This window comes from Mytilus californianus, unplaced genomic scaffold, assembly GCF_021869535.1.
Source record: "Mytilus californianus isolate M0D057914Y unplaced genomic scaffold, xbMytCali1.0.p SCAF_1, whole genome shotgun sequence".
NCBI classification, from domain to species: Eukaryota; Metazoa; Mollusca; class Bivalvia; order Mytilida; family Mytilidae; genus Mytilus; species Mytilus californianus.
The window spans coordinates 69,939,162-69,953,923 of record NW_026262581.1 but is presented as its reverse complement, the minus strand read 5'-3'; positions in this window follow the sequence as shown (position 1 = coordinate 69,953,923).

Genomic DNA, 14,762 nt, shown 5'->3' with positions numbered 1-14,762 from the left:
GACAAGCCACAAAGAAAAGAACAATGTCTTTTCAAAGATATTTGTTATTGATATATATATATATATATATAAACAAGTCTAAATTGAAAACAACGTTCAAACCTATGATTGCGTTGGATAAAAACCGCAATTTTTATACGTGTGCATGCAAAACAAAGTTCTTGTTAGAGGGGTCTAAATACAGCACAAACAATATTTTCCAAAAGACCAAATAAGTGAAAAAGTATATTTTAACAAAACGTATTTGACTAACAGGTCGAACAACAAATGTTCTTAAACCCTGCTAACTGCCATTGGCGATTGCCAAATAAACGGATCACCGATGTAATAAATGGATCTTAATTATAAATAAAATACTAAACAGAAAACAATAAACTTGCGCAAAAGATGGTATACCGCAAACAAAAGGTGCAAAAGTTTTTGTACACCATATCCGGATTTCGACAATTAATGTCTCTTCAGTGATGTTAGGAATCGAAACGGTATTTGGAAAGCCATACAATTTACCTCAATTTGGGATAGACTCTTGAATTTTGAGGAGTCAAAATAGGATGAACGGATCATATAAACCCGAAGGCAAATATAATACAAGCCCAAACGAAAAAATATAAACAAGTCTTAATTGAAAACAACGTTCAAATCTACGATTGCGTTGGATAAAAACCGCAATTTTTATACGTGTGCATGCAAAACAAATTTCTTGTAAGAGGGATCTAAATACAGCACAAACAACATTTTCCAAAAGACCAAAAAAGTGAAAAAGTATATTTTAACAAAACGCATTTGACTAACAGGTCGAACAACAAATGTTCTTAAACCCTGCTGACTGCCATTGGCGATTGCCAAATAAACGGATCACCGATGTAATAAATGTTTTGTTAAAATATACTTTTTCACTTTTTTGGTCTTTTGGAAAATGTTGTTTGTGCTGTATTTAGACCCCTCTAACAAGAAATTTGTTTTGCATGCACACGTATAAAAATTGCGGTTTTTATCCAACGCAATCATAGGTTTGAACTATGTTTTCAATTTAGACTTGTTTATATTTTTTCGTTTGGGCTTGTATTATATTTGCCTTCGGGTTTATATGATCCGTTCATCCTGTTCTGACTCCTCAAAATTCAAGAGTCTATCCCAAATTGAGGTAAATTGTATGGCTTTCCAAATACCGTTTCGATTCCTAACATCACTGAAGAGACATTAATTGTCGAAATCCGGATATGGTGTACAAAAACCTTTGCACCTTTTGTTTGCGGTATACCATCTTTTGCGCAAGTTTATTGTTTTCTGTTTAGTATTTAATTTATAATTAAGATCCATTTATTACATCGGTGATCCGTTTATTTGGCAATCGCCAATGGCAGTCAGCAGGGTTTAAGAACATTTGTTGTTCGACCTGTTAGTCAAATGCGTTTTGTTAAAATATACTTTTTCCCTTTTTAGTCTTTTGGAAAATGTTGTTTGTGCTGTATTTAGACCCCTCTAACAAGAAATTTGTTTTGCATGCACACGTATAAAAATTGCGGTTTTTATCCAACGCAATCATAGGTTTGAACGTTGTTTTCAATTTAGACTTGTTTATATTTTTTCGTTTGGGCTTGTATTATATTTGCCTTCGGGTTTATATGATCCGTTCATCCTATTTTGACTCCTCAAAATTCAAGAGTCTATCCCAAATTGAGGTAAATTGTATGGCTTTCCAAATACCGTTTCGATTCCTAACATCACTGAAGAGACATTAATTGTCGAAATCCGGATATGGTGTACAAAAACCTTTGCACCTTTTGTTTGCGGTATACCATCTTTTGCGCAAGTTTATTGTTTTCTGTTTAGTATTTAATTTATAATTAAGATCCATTTATTACATCGGTGATCCGTTTATTTGGCAATCGCCAATGGCAGTCAGCAGGGTTTAAGAACATTTGTTATTTGACCTGTTAGTCAAATGCGTTTTGTTAAAATATACTTTTTCACTTTTTTGGTCTTTTGGAAAATGTTGTTTGTGCTGTATTTAGACCCCTCTAACAAGAAATTTGTTTTGCATGCACACGTATAAAAATTGCGGTTTTTATCCAACGCAATCATAGGTTTGAACGTTGTTTTCAATTTAGACTTGTTTATATTTTTTCGTTTGGGCTTGTATTATATTTGCCTTCGGGTTTATATGATCCGTTCATCCTATTTTGACTCCTCAAAATTCAAGAGTCTATCCCAAATTGAGGTAAATTGTATGGCTTTCCAAATACCGTTTCGATTCCTAACATCACTGAAGAGACGTTAATTGTCGAAATCCGGATATGGTGTACAAAAACCTTTGCACCTTTTGTTTGCGGTATACCATCTTTTGCGCAAGTTTATTGTTTTCTGTTTAGTATTTAATTTATAATTAAGATCCATTTATTACATCGGTGATCCGTTTATTTGGCAATCGCCAATGGCAGTCAGCAGGGTTTAAGAACATTTGTTGTTCGACCTGTTAGTCAAATACGTTTTGTTAAAATATACTTTTTCACTTTTTTGGTCTTTTGGAAAATGTTGTTTGTGCTGTATTTAGATCCCTCTAACAAGAAATTTGTTTTGCATGCACACGTATAAAAATTGCGGTTTTTATCCAACGCAATCATAGGTTTGAACGTTGTTTTCAATTTAGACTTGTTTATATTTTTTCGTTTGGGCTTGTATTATATTTGCCTTCGGGTTTATATGATCCGTTCATCCTATTTTGACTCCTCAAAATTCAAGAGTCTATCCCAAATTGGGGTAAATTGTATGGCTTTCCAAATACCGTTTCGATTCCTAACATCACTGAAGAGACATTAATTGTCGAAATCCGGATATGGTGTACAAAAACCTTTGCACCTTTTTTTTGCGGTATACCATCTTTTGCGCAAGTTTATTGTTTTCTGTTTAGTATTTAATTTATAATTAATATCCATTTATTACATCGGTGATCCGTTTATTTGGCAATCGCCAATGGCAGTCAGCAGGGTTTAAGAACATTTGTTGTTCGACCTGTTAGTCAAATGCGTTTTGTTAAAATATCCTTTTTCACTTTTTTGGTCTTTTGGAAAATGTTGTTTGTGCTGTATTTAGACCCCTCTAACAAGAAATTTGTTTTGCATGCACACGTATAAAAATTGCGGTTTTTATCCAACGCAATCATAGGTTTGAACGTTGTTTTCAATTTAGACTTGTTTATATTTTTTCGTTTGGGCTTGTATTATATTTGCCTTCGGGTTTATATGATCCGTTCATCCTAATTTGACTCCTCAAAATTCAAGAGTCTATCCCAAATTGAGGTAAATTGTATGGCTTTCCAAATACCATTTCGATTCCTAACATCACTGAAGAGACATTAATTGTCGAGATCCGGATATGGTGTACAAAAACCTTTGCACCTTTTGTTTGCGGTATACCATCTTTTGCGCAAGTTTATTGTTTTCTGTTTAGTATTTAATTTATAATTAAGATCCATTTATTACATCGGTGATCCGTTTATTTGGCAATCGCCAATGGCAGTCAGCAGGGTTTAAGAACATTTGTTGTTCGACCTGTTAGTCAAATGCGTTTTGTTAAAATATACTTTTTCACTTTTTTGGTCTTTTATATATATATATATACTTTTTTGGTCTTTTGGAAAATGTTGTTTGTGCTGTATTTAGACCCCTCTACCAAGAAATTTGTTTTGCATGCACACGTATAAAAATTGCGGTTTTTATCCAACGCAATCATAGGTTTGAACGTTGTTTTCAATTTAGACTTATTTATATATATATATATATATACAGCACAAACAACATATTTAAACAAAACGCATTTGACTAACAGGTCGAACAACGGATGTTATTAAACCCTGCTGACTGCCATTGGCGATTGCCAAATAAACGGATCACAAGATGTAACAAAATGGATCTTTATTTAATGTATTAATTCAATAATACCAAACAGAAAACAATAAACTTGCGGAAAAGATGGTATACTGCAAACATGAGGTGCACAAATTTGTACACCATATCCGGATTTCGATACTTAATGTCTCTTCAGTGATGTTAGGAATCGAAACGGTATTTGGAAGGCCATATAATTTACCTCAATTTAGGATAGACTCTTGAATGTTAAAGAGTCGAAATAGGATGAACGGATCATATAAACCCGAAGGCAAATATAATACAAGCCAAATCGAAAAAATATAAATAAGTCTGAATTGAAAACAACGTTCAAACCTATGATTGCGTTGGATAAAAACCGCAATTTTTATACGTGTGCATGCATACAAATTTCTGGGTAGAGGGGTGTAAATACAGCACAAACAACATTTTCTAAAAGACCAAAAAAGTGAAAAAGTATATTTTAACAAAACGCATTTGACTAGCAGGTCGAACAACGGATGTTCTTAAACCCTGCTGACTGCCAATGGCGATTGCCAAATAAACGGATCTCCAGATGTAACAAAATGGATCTAATTATTAATTTAATACCACACAGAAAACAATAAACTTGCGGAAAAGATGATTTACCGCAAACAAAAGGTGCAAAAATTAGTACACCATATCCGGATTTCGACAAATAATGTCTCTTTAGTGATGTTAGGAATCGAAACGGTATTTGGAAGACCATATAGTTAACCTCATTTTTGAATAGACTCTTGAATTTTGAAGAGTCGGAATAGGATGAACGGATCATATAAACCCGAAGGCAAATATAATACAAGCCCAAACGAAAAAATATAAACAAGTCTTAATTGAAAAAAAACATTCAAACCTATAATTGCGTTGGATAAAAACCGCAATTTTTATACGTGTGCATGCATACAAATTGCTTGGTAGAGAGGTCTAAAAACAGCACAAACAACATTTTCGAAAAGACCCAAAAAGTGAAAAAGTATATTTTAACAAAACGCATTTGACTAGCAGGTCGAACAACGGATGTTCTTAAACCCTGTTGACTGCCAATAGCGATTGCCAAATAAACGGATCATCAGATGTAAAAAAATGGATCTAATTATTAATTTAATACCAAACAGAAAACAATAAACTTGAGGAAAAGATGGTATATTGCAAACAAAAGATGCAAAAATTAGTACACCATATCCGGATTTCACAAAGTAAGATTGGTCTTAACCCAAAATAGCATGAACAATGTCATAAAACAATAAATAATTAAATGAATAAATAAATAGCAATAGGCACTTTTAACTGATCATACAGAAATCAACCGCCAATATTTTAAAATGTATAGAACTGAAGTTTAGCGATAGGTGTTATTTTTTTTATATATATATAATGTCACCTAGTAGTAAAAATAAGAAAATGAAATATGAAATATGAAATGGATCTAATTATTAATTTAATACCAAACAGAAAACAATAAACTTGAGGGAAAGATGGTATACCGCAAAAAAAAAGGTGCAAAAATTACTACACCATATCCGGATTTCGACAATAAATGTCTCTTCAGTGATGTTAGGAATCGTCTAAAGATATATATATATATATATATATTGGTCGATTTTCCTTCTATATATTTTTCTTTCAATAAGAATGAACACAAACACTAGAATAATGGCAATAACAGAAATTCAAAGGCAAACATACATTTATAAAGATCAGAAAGTTCTTTTTCTGTATTAATTAATTTTGGCCGATATCAAATGTAAATTTGTATTATTTACCATGATGATCTTACATGTTGGTGACCACTTAAATTTTCAAAAAATTTAATATTAGCGTGTATACAAATATCTTCCTTTACAATTAATAACTTGCATTTCCAACGAAGCCATTTTGAATTTCGTTTTCTCCTTTGTAACAAAATATATAGTTGCAGCATCACACCACACAAAGGATAGTTTTGTGCAATTTATTATACATAAAAAAGGCTCTCAAAATAAAAAAAGAAACTCGAGTAACTCGTTATTTTGTCCTACTCAAATTATAGATTACTTAGCTGTATTTGGCAAAATCTTTCACAATTTTTTTTCTTCAGTGCTCTTCATCTTCGTACTTTACTTGGCATTTTATTTTTTTAATCAAGCGTCATTGCGAACAACATATTCATCATAAACCACAAGTAATATACTGAACAAAACACTATGCTAATACCCAAAGTTGACTGCTTCAACATATCGCATAGGTCAGTCATTAAAATGGAAAATGTGTAGGGTATAAAATATATTCCTGTTTAAGACAAAAGTCTTGATCGGACCAATCAGACTCGAAATTACCAAAGATGACTTTATTGTTAACATTTTTAAAAAGTGCACGGCGACTCTTCCAGCAAAAATGTAGTTAAATGCGAATCTTGTAAATAACAAACCTATTTGTGTTGGTGAATGGGCAGATTTTCAAAGTAAACATCCTAAATGTGATCCATGAAGTCTTAGGTAAATGATACATAACCTTTTGGGAGGACGACAATGTGTATATCTGACTATTGCTTCAAACCTTCAGATACTCAAATATCGCATTTAAATGATTTTTTTCAAATATAGCAAGATGGTCGATTTTCCTTCTATATGTTTTATTTATTTAATAAGAATAAACAAAAACACTAAAACAATGACAATAACAAAAGAGAATTTCGAAGTCAAACATTCATTCAAAATGATCAGAGAGTTCCTTTTCTGTATGAATTAATTATGGCCGATATCAAATACCTTTGTCACTAAATCAACGTCCCACACAATCCATATACAACTAATTTTTAACAATACACAGCTTATGAAGTTCATATGTAAATTTGTATTATTTACCATGATGATCTTACATGTTGATGACCACTTAAATTGTTCAAACATTTAATTTTTAGCGTGTATACAAAAATCTTTCTTTATAATTCATAACTTGAATTTCGTACGAAGTCATTTTGACTTTCGTTTTCTTCCTTGTAACAACATATATAGCTGCAGCGTCACACCACACATAGGATAGATTTGTGCAATTTATTATATATGAAAAAGGCTATCAAAATAACAAAGAAACTCGAGTAACTCGTAATTTTGTCTTACTCCATTTATAGATTACTTAGCTGTATTTGACAAAACCTTTCGCAAATGTTTTATTCTCAATGCTCTTCATCTTCGTACTTTACTTGGCGTTTTATTTTTTTAATCAAACGTCACTGCTGAGTCTTTTTTAGACTATACGCGCGTCGGACGTACGACATTATAAGCCTGGTATCTTAATTTTTCATACTATTTTATGACTTAAACCATTGGAGATTTTAAACCAAACACTTGATGGTTTTTTTTTCACAAAAAACGTGCACATTATCATGAAATTGTATAATCGACAAGAACAACATTATGCCATGTGTTGTCAAGGGTTTTAGATATCGGTCACGGAATATATTCATTCCACTAGGAAAATAAACTGGTCGAATGAAATCGTATTATAATGTCAGTGCTGATAACTTTACAACACATATGCTCGTAAACATTAAAGAAACCTCCCAAGAGGGGTAATCATGGAATTTTGTTATAAGGAAAAAACACAGAAATATTGTTATAACATAAAAAAAGTTACTAGTATTTTGTCATTATGCATATTGATGTTTTACTCATATTTCTAGAATTTCTATATCATCTTTCTTACTTCACATTTTTAAATGGGAGAACTTTAACAATCTTTTCAAAAATTTCATCGGATATCAAAGTTTGAGGTTTCTTTGCCTTTTATTAAATTGAATAATTCAAAACCACAGTTTATTCAAAAACTTGCTACATGTATGTCAGGGATTCTGCTTTTGAATTACCAATTTCCCAAATTTTTTTGTTACTTTAATTATGTTTACTTTTATTTTAAGCATTCTTGGTACATAATTTTCGATCCATTTTTGTGTCTTTTGGTATTGATTTAATCGACCCTAAACAAAACCATATTCGTATTAAAATATGCGTATTAAAAATGTTATGATATATCAAAAAATTTTATTATTAAAGGAAAAGGGATTGACATTTATATAACGCAAATCATTAGTCATATCGGTTTTCAAAATGATTTGCTTTTCAATAGACACCTTATTGCAGTAAGGTCAGTATAAAATTAAGACAAACAAGCATCACATTTTAGTTCTTTAAAAGCATTACGTAGAGAGATTGAAAAATGTAACATTTGTCTATGTAACGTATCTTGCACTAATCATTCTATGAAATTGATCACAGTGTTAAATTTCTCTAGCTGTCTATTAAATGTCCTTGCATAATGTTCCTGTATTTGACACTTTTCTGTCCAATTTCGTCCTGTTGAGTATCATTTTTAGTTTGCTCAAGTACTAAATCCTAATCAATATGTTTATTATCATAATAAAGAAAGATCCATATGTATTTCTAACTATTTGCGAGAAAACTAAGAACTAACAGGAATATGTCTTTTTCTTTAAACTTTTTGCCAGTATTTAGTAGCGTATGGTATTGGTGTTTGTGAAGATAAGTTGATTTACATTTTTTATATAAAGTCACTGAAGACTTGGAATTAATAGTATCAACTGCACTGGCGTTTTATTGTGGAATACCGACTGTCTGTTGAAATCCACCAAGCTCAAACATATATGTTGTCAATAAAAAAGTCCAGAAATTTGATGATATAATCTTTCTTGTAATTGTTGTTGAAATCATTGTGGTTCACAAAGTAAGATTGGTCTTAACCAAAAATAGCATGAACAATGTCATAAAACAATAAATAATTAAATGAATAAATAAATAGCAATAGGCACTTTTAACTGATCATACAGAAATCAACCGCCAATATTAAAATGTATAAAACTGAAGTTTAGCGATAGGTGTTATCTTTTTAATATATACATATAATGTCACCTAGTAGTAAAAATAAGAAAATGAAATATAAGTTCTAATGACAACTTTTCAAAGTCAAAACCCTGTTGACTGCCCATGGCGATAGCCAAAAAAACGGATCACCAGATGTAAAAAAATGGATCTAATTATTAATTTAATACCAAACAGCAAACAATAAACTTGAGGGAAAGATGGTATACCGCAAATAAAAGGTGCAAAAATTACTACACCATATCCGGATTTCGACAATTAATGTCTCTTCAGTGATGTTAGGAATCGTCTAAAGATATATATATATATATATATATATATATTGGTCGATTTTCCTTCTATATATTTTTCTTTCAATAAGAATGAACACAAACACTAGAATAATGGCAATAACAGAAATTCAAAGGCAAACATACATTTATAAAGATCAGAAAGTTCTTTTTCTGTATGAATTAATTTTGGCCGATATCAAATGTAAATTTGTATTATTTACCATGATGATCTTACATGTTGATGACCACTTAAATTGTCCAAACATTTATTTTTAGCGTGTATACAAATATCTTCCTTTACAATTAATAACTTGCATTTCCAACGAAGCAATTTTGACTTTCGTTTTCTCCTTTGTAACAAAATATATAGTTGTAGCATCACACCACACAAAGGATAGTTTTGTGCAATTTATTATACATAAAAAAGGCTCTCAAAATAAAAAAGAAACTCGAGTAACTCGTAATTTTGTCCTACTTCAATTATAGATTACTTAGCTGTATTTGGCAAAACCATTCACAATTTTTTTTCCTCAGTGCTCTTCATCTTCGTACTTTACTTGGCATTTTATTTTTTTAATCAAGCGTCATTGCGAACAACATATTCATCAAAAACCACAAGTAATATACTGAACAAAACACTATGCTAATACCCAAAGTTGACTACTTCAACATATTGCATAGGTCAGTCATTAAAATGGAAAATGTGTAGGGTATAAAATATATCCCTGTTTAAGACAAAAGTCTTGATCGGACCAATCAGACTCGTTATTAACAAAGATGACTTTATTGTTAACATTTTTAAAAAGTGCACGGCGAATCTTCCAGCAAAAATGTAGTTAAATGCGAATCTTGTAAATAACGAACCTATTTGTGTTGGTGAATGGGCAGATTTTCAAAGTAAACATCCTAAATGTGATCCATGAAGTCTTAGGTAAATGATACATAACCTTTTGAGAGGACGACAATGTGTATATCTGACTATTGCTTCAAACATTCAGATACTCAAGTATCGCATTTAACTGATTTTTTTCAAATATAATAAGATGGTCGATTTTCCTTCTATATATTTTATTTTTTTAATAAGAATGAATACAAACACTAAAACAATGACAATAACAAAAGAAAATTTCGAAGTCAAACATACATTCCAAAAGATCAGAGAGTTCCTTTTCTGTATGAATTAATTATGGCCGATATCAAATACCTTTGCCACTAAATCAACGTCCCACACAATCCATATACAACTAACTTTTAACAATACACAGCTTATGAAGTTCATATGTAAATTTGTATTATTTACCATGATGATCTTGCATGTTGATGACCACTTAAATTGTTCAAACATTTAATTTTTAGCGTGTATACAAAAATCTTTCTTTATAATTAATAACTTGAATTTCGTACGAAGTCATTTTGACTTTCGTTTTCTTCCTTGTAACAACATATATAGTTGCAGCATCACACCACACATAGGATAGATTTGTGCAATTTATTATATATGAAAAAAGGCTATCAAAATAACAAAGAAACTCGAGTAACTCGTAATTTTGTCTTACTCCATTTATAGATTACTTAGCTGTATTTGACAAAACCTTTCGCAAATGTTTTATTCTCAATGCTCTTCATCTTCGTACTTTACTTGGCGTTTTATTTTTTTAATCAAACGTCACTACTGAGTCTTTTTTAGACTATACGCGCGTCGGACGTACGACATTATAAGCCTGGTATCTTTATTTTTCATACTATTTTATGACTTAAAACATTGGAGATTTTAAACCAAACACTTGATGGTTTTTTTTCCAAAAACGTGCACATTATCAGGAAATTTGATAATCGACAAGAACAACATTAAGCCATGTGTTGTCAAGGGTTTAAGATATCGGTCACGGAATATATTCATTCCACCAGGAAAACAAACTGGTCGAATGAAATCGTATTATAATGTCAGTGCTGATAACTTTACAACACATATGTTCTTAAACATTAAAGAAACCTCCCAAGAGGGGTAATCATGGAATTTTGTTATACGGAAAAACACAGAAATATTGTTATAACATAAAAACGTTACTAGTATTTTGTCATTATGCATATTGATGCTTTACTCTTATTTCTAGAATTTCTATATCATCTTTCTTACTTCACATTTTTAAAAGGGAGAACTTTAACAATCTTTTCAAAAATTTCATCGGATATCAAAGTTTTGAGGTTTCTTTGCCTTTTATTAAAATGAATAATTCAATACCACAGTTTATTCAAAAACTTGCTACATGTATGTCAGGGATTCGGCTCTTGGATTACCAATTTCCAAAATTTTTTTGTTACTTTAATTATGTTTACTTTTATTTTAAGCATTCTTGGTACATAATTTTCGATCCATTTTTGTGTCTTTTGGTTTTGATTTAATCGACCCTGAACAAAACCATATTCGTATTAAAAATGTTATGATATACCAAAAAATTTTAATTATTAAAGGAAAAGGGATTGACATTTATATAACGCAAATCATCAGTCATATCGGTTTTCAAAATGATTTGCTTTTCAATAGACACCTTATTACAGTAAGGTCAGTTTAAAATTAAGAAAAACAAGCATTCCATTTTAGTTCTTTTAAAGCATTACGTAGAGAGATTGAAAAATGTAACATTTGTCTATGTAACGTATCTTGCACTAATCATTCTATGAAATTGATCACAGTGTTACTGATATTTATAACATAAAATTTTTTAAAAATATTACTGCTAATTCTTCAAACTGACAGCGTCAATTGTTTCTAAATAAAAATTATTGTTTGCTATATAATTGACTAATTTGTTAACTTTCTTTCCTTTTTTCTTGGCTAAAACTATACATTGTTCAGCATACAACGGAACGAGTGTTCTGGACATATTCGATTGGGGAAATATATTTAAACGCATTAAAATATTATGTTACTTCAAACATTAAACTTTGATGATTTATCAAAATTGTAAGTTTTGATGTCTGTCGGACAACAGCACTATCAAAGACACTACACAGTTCCGTAATGTCATACAACTAGACATGACCTCGGGAATTTTAAAGTATTTAAAAAAAATAAACTGAACTAGAACTACTTTTTTAAAACAACCAAATCTTTCGAATCTCACTGTATAAGATGTTAAGAAAAGCTGTAACATATTTTTTTCTTACGAAGAATCCTTAAATATCTAAATCTAACTTTTAATTGAATAAGTTTTGAAATATTTTCATAATTTAAAATTAAACATTTACAATATGAATGCCTCACTAACTTGAAGGAAAAATTAAATGATTTATCTCTCTGAGAGGACATTCCTCCAGCATATTTAACGTTTCTTTCTAATCAGGAATCAGAAATGGAACATTGATTGTGATATCATCGTCAATGTTTGTGACATAAATCACATTTGAACAGAATTTATTTACCCGGTATAAACTAAATGATATTTTATGTTTTGAATTTCTCTAGCTCTCTATAAAATATCCTTGCATAATGTTCCTGTATTTGACACTTTCCTGTTCAATTTCGTCCTGTTGAGTATCATTTTTGGTTTGCCCAAGTACTAAATCCTAATCAATATGTTTATTATCATAATAAAAGATCCATATGTATTTCTAACTATTTGCGAAAAAAATAAGAACTAACAGGAATATGTCTTTTTCTTTAAACTTCTTGCCAGTATTTAATAGCGTATGGTATTGGTGTTTGTGAACATAAGTTGATTTACAGTTTTTATATAAAGTCACTGAAGACTTGGAATTAATAGTATCAACTGCACTGGCGTTTTATTGTGGAATACCGACTGTCTGTTGAAATCCACCAAACTCAAACATATATGTTGTCAATAAAAAAGTCCAGAAATTTGATGATATATAATCTTTCATGTAATTGTTGTTGAAATCATTGTGGTTCACAAAGTAAGATTGGTCTTAACCCAAAAAAGCATGATCAATGTCATAAAACGATAAATAATTAAATGAATAAATATATAGCAATATGCACTTTTAACTGATCATACAGAAATCAACCGCCAATACTAAAATGTATAAAAATGAAGTTTAGCGATAGGTGTTATCTTTTTTTATATACATATAATGTCACCTAGTAGTAAAAATAAGAAAATGAAATATAAGTTCTAATGACAAATTTTCAAAATCAAAACTGTTCCAGAATCTTTTTTTTTTTTACGAAGTCATGACGTCTTTTAAACCGAGTACGTTCATAAGAGAACAGTTTCAACTATGTACAAAAAATTTAAATCTAGTCTAAATATCTATAAAGCAAAATATCAAAAATTGACATATTTTGAAGAAAAAAAGACATGTTTAAGATTATGTTAACACCAACTCTCTACTCCCCTACACAGTGGTGTACATACAGTTATATCCTATTATTTACAATTGAAAAGGCAATTAATTTTATAATCCTGGAACACTAAACAAGGAACATGCAAGGACGCTAATTAATCATCTTACCGAACGTAGGACCAATCTATTTGATATCAGTGTTCACTTGCATGCTTGCTAAATATTTCTACGGGCATGCAGGGACTATCAGAAGTTCAAAAATATCTTCTGAAGGTGATTGAAACAGATAATAAAAATCTTAGATCCTTTGTAAACAACGCGTTGTCAACCGGGAAGCTCTAGTTTCTTGAGTCCATTGTCGCGGTCTAACTGAAAAACATTTTTCGACATGTCTAAAAAAACCCGTTCTCGCAGGAGAGACTCTTCACGTTCATGTTGATTCAGAGCTTGTGGTGAAGAGCCATGACCTTAAGCAGCCCATATGATGACGTTTCTATACAAAGGATCATGAAACATCCGATTGACGCGGTTCAAACTTCAATGATTCATAATGACGGATCAATGAGAACATCGGTTAAAACTTAGTTTCTCCACAAACTTGAAACTGTGATCGATGTTTTTGACAGGTACTACGTATTAATACTTATATCAGTCAAGTTAGTGAAATAGAACGTCGGTCGTCAAAAATATGACATTCCAGACTTTACCAGGTCATTGGAGATCGCCTTGGTCCTATTCAGAAACGATTTCATTTTCTCTCTAAAACAACAAATCAATTCTACGTTTTCTTGGTGAATATGACACATTAAAAATTAAAAGCCAAATTTTTTCATTATGCATATTGATACTTTACTCATATTTCTAGAATTTCCATATCATCTTTCTTACTTCACATTTTTAAATGGGAGAACTTTAACAATCTTTTCAAAAATTTCATCGGATATCAAAGTTTTGAGGTTTCTTTGCCTTTTATTAAAATGAATAATTCAATACCACAGTTTATTCAAAAACTTGCTACATGTATGTCAGGGATTCTGCTCTTGAATTACTAATTTCCAAAATTTTTTTGTAACTTTATGTTCACAAACACCAATACCATACGCTATTAAATACTGGCAAGAAGTTTAAAGAAAAAGACATATACCTGTTAGTTCTTATTTTTTAAACTTGAATTATGTTTACTTTTATTGTAAGCATTCTTGGAACATAATTTTCGATCCATTTTTGTGTCTTTTGGTATTGATTTAATCGACCCTGAACAAAACCATATGCGTATTAAAATATGCGTATTAAAAATGTTATGATATACCAAAAAATTTAATTATTAAAGGAAAAGAGATTGACATTTATATAACGCAAATCATTAGTCATATCGGTTTTCAAAATGATTTGCTTTTCAATAG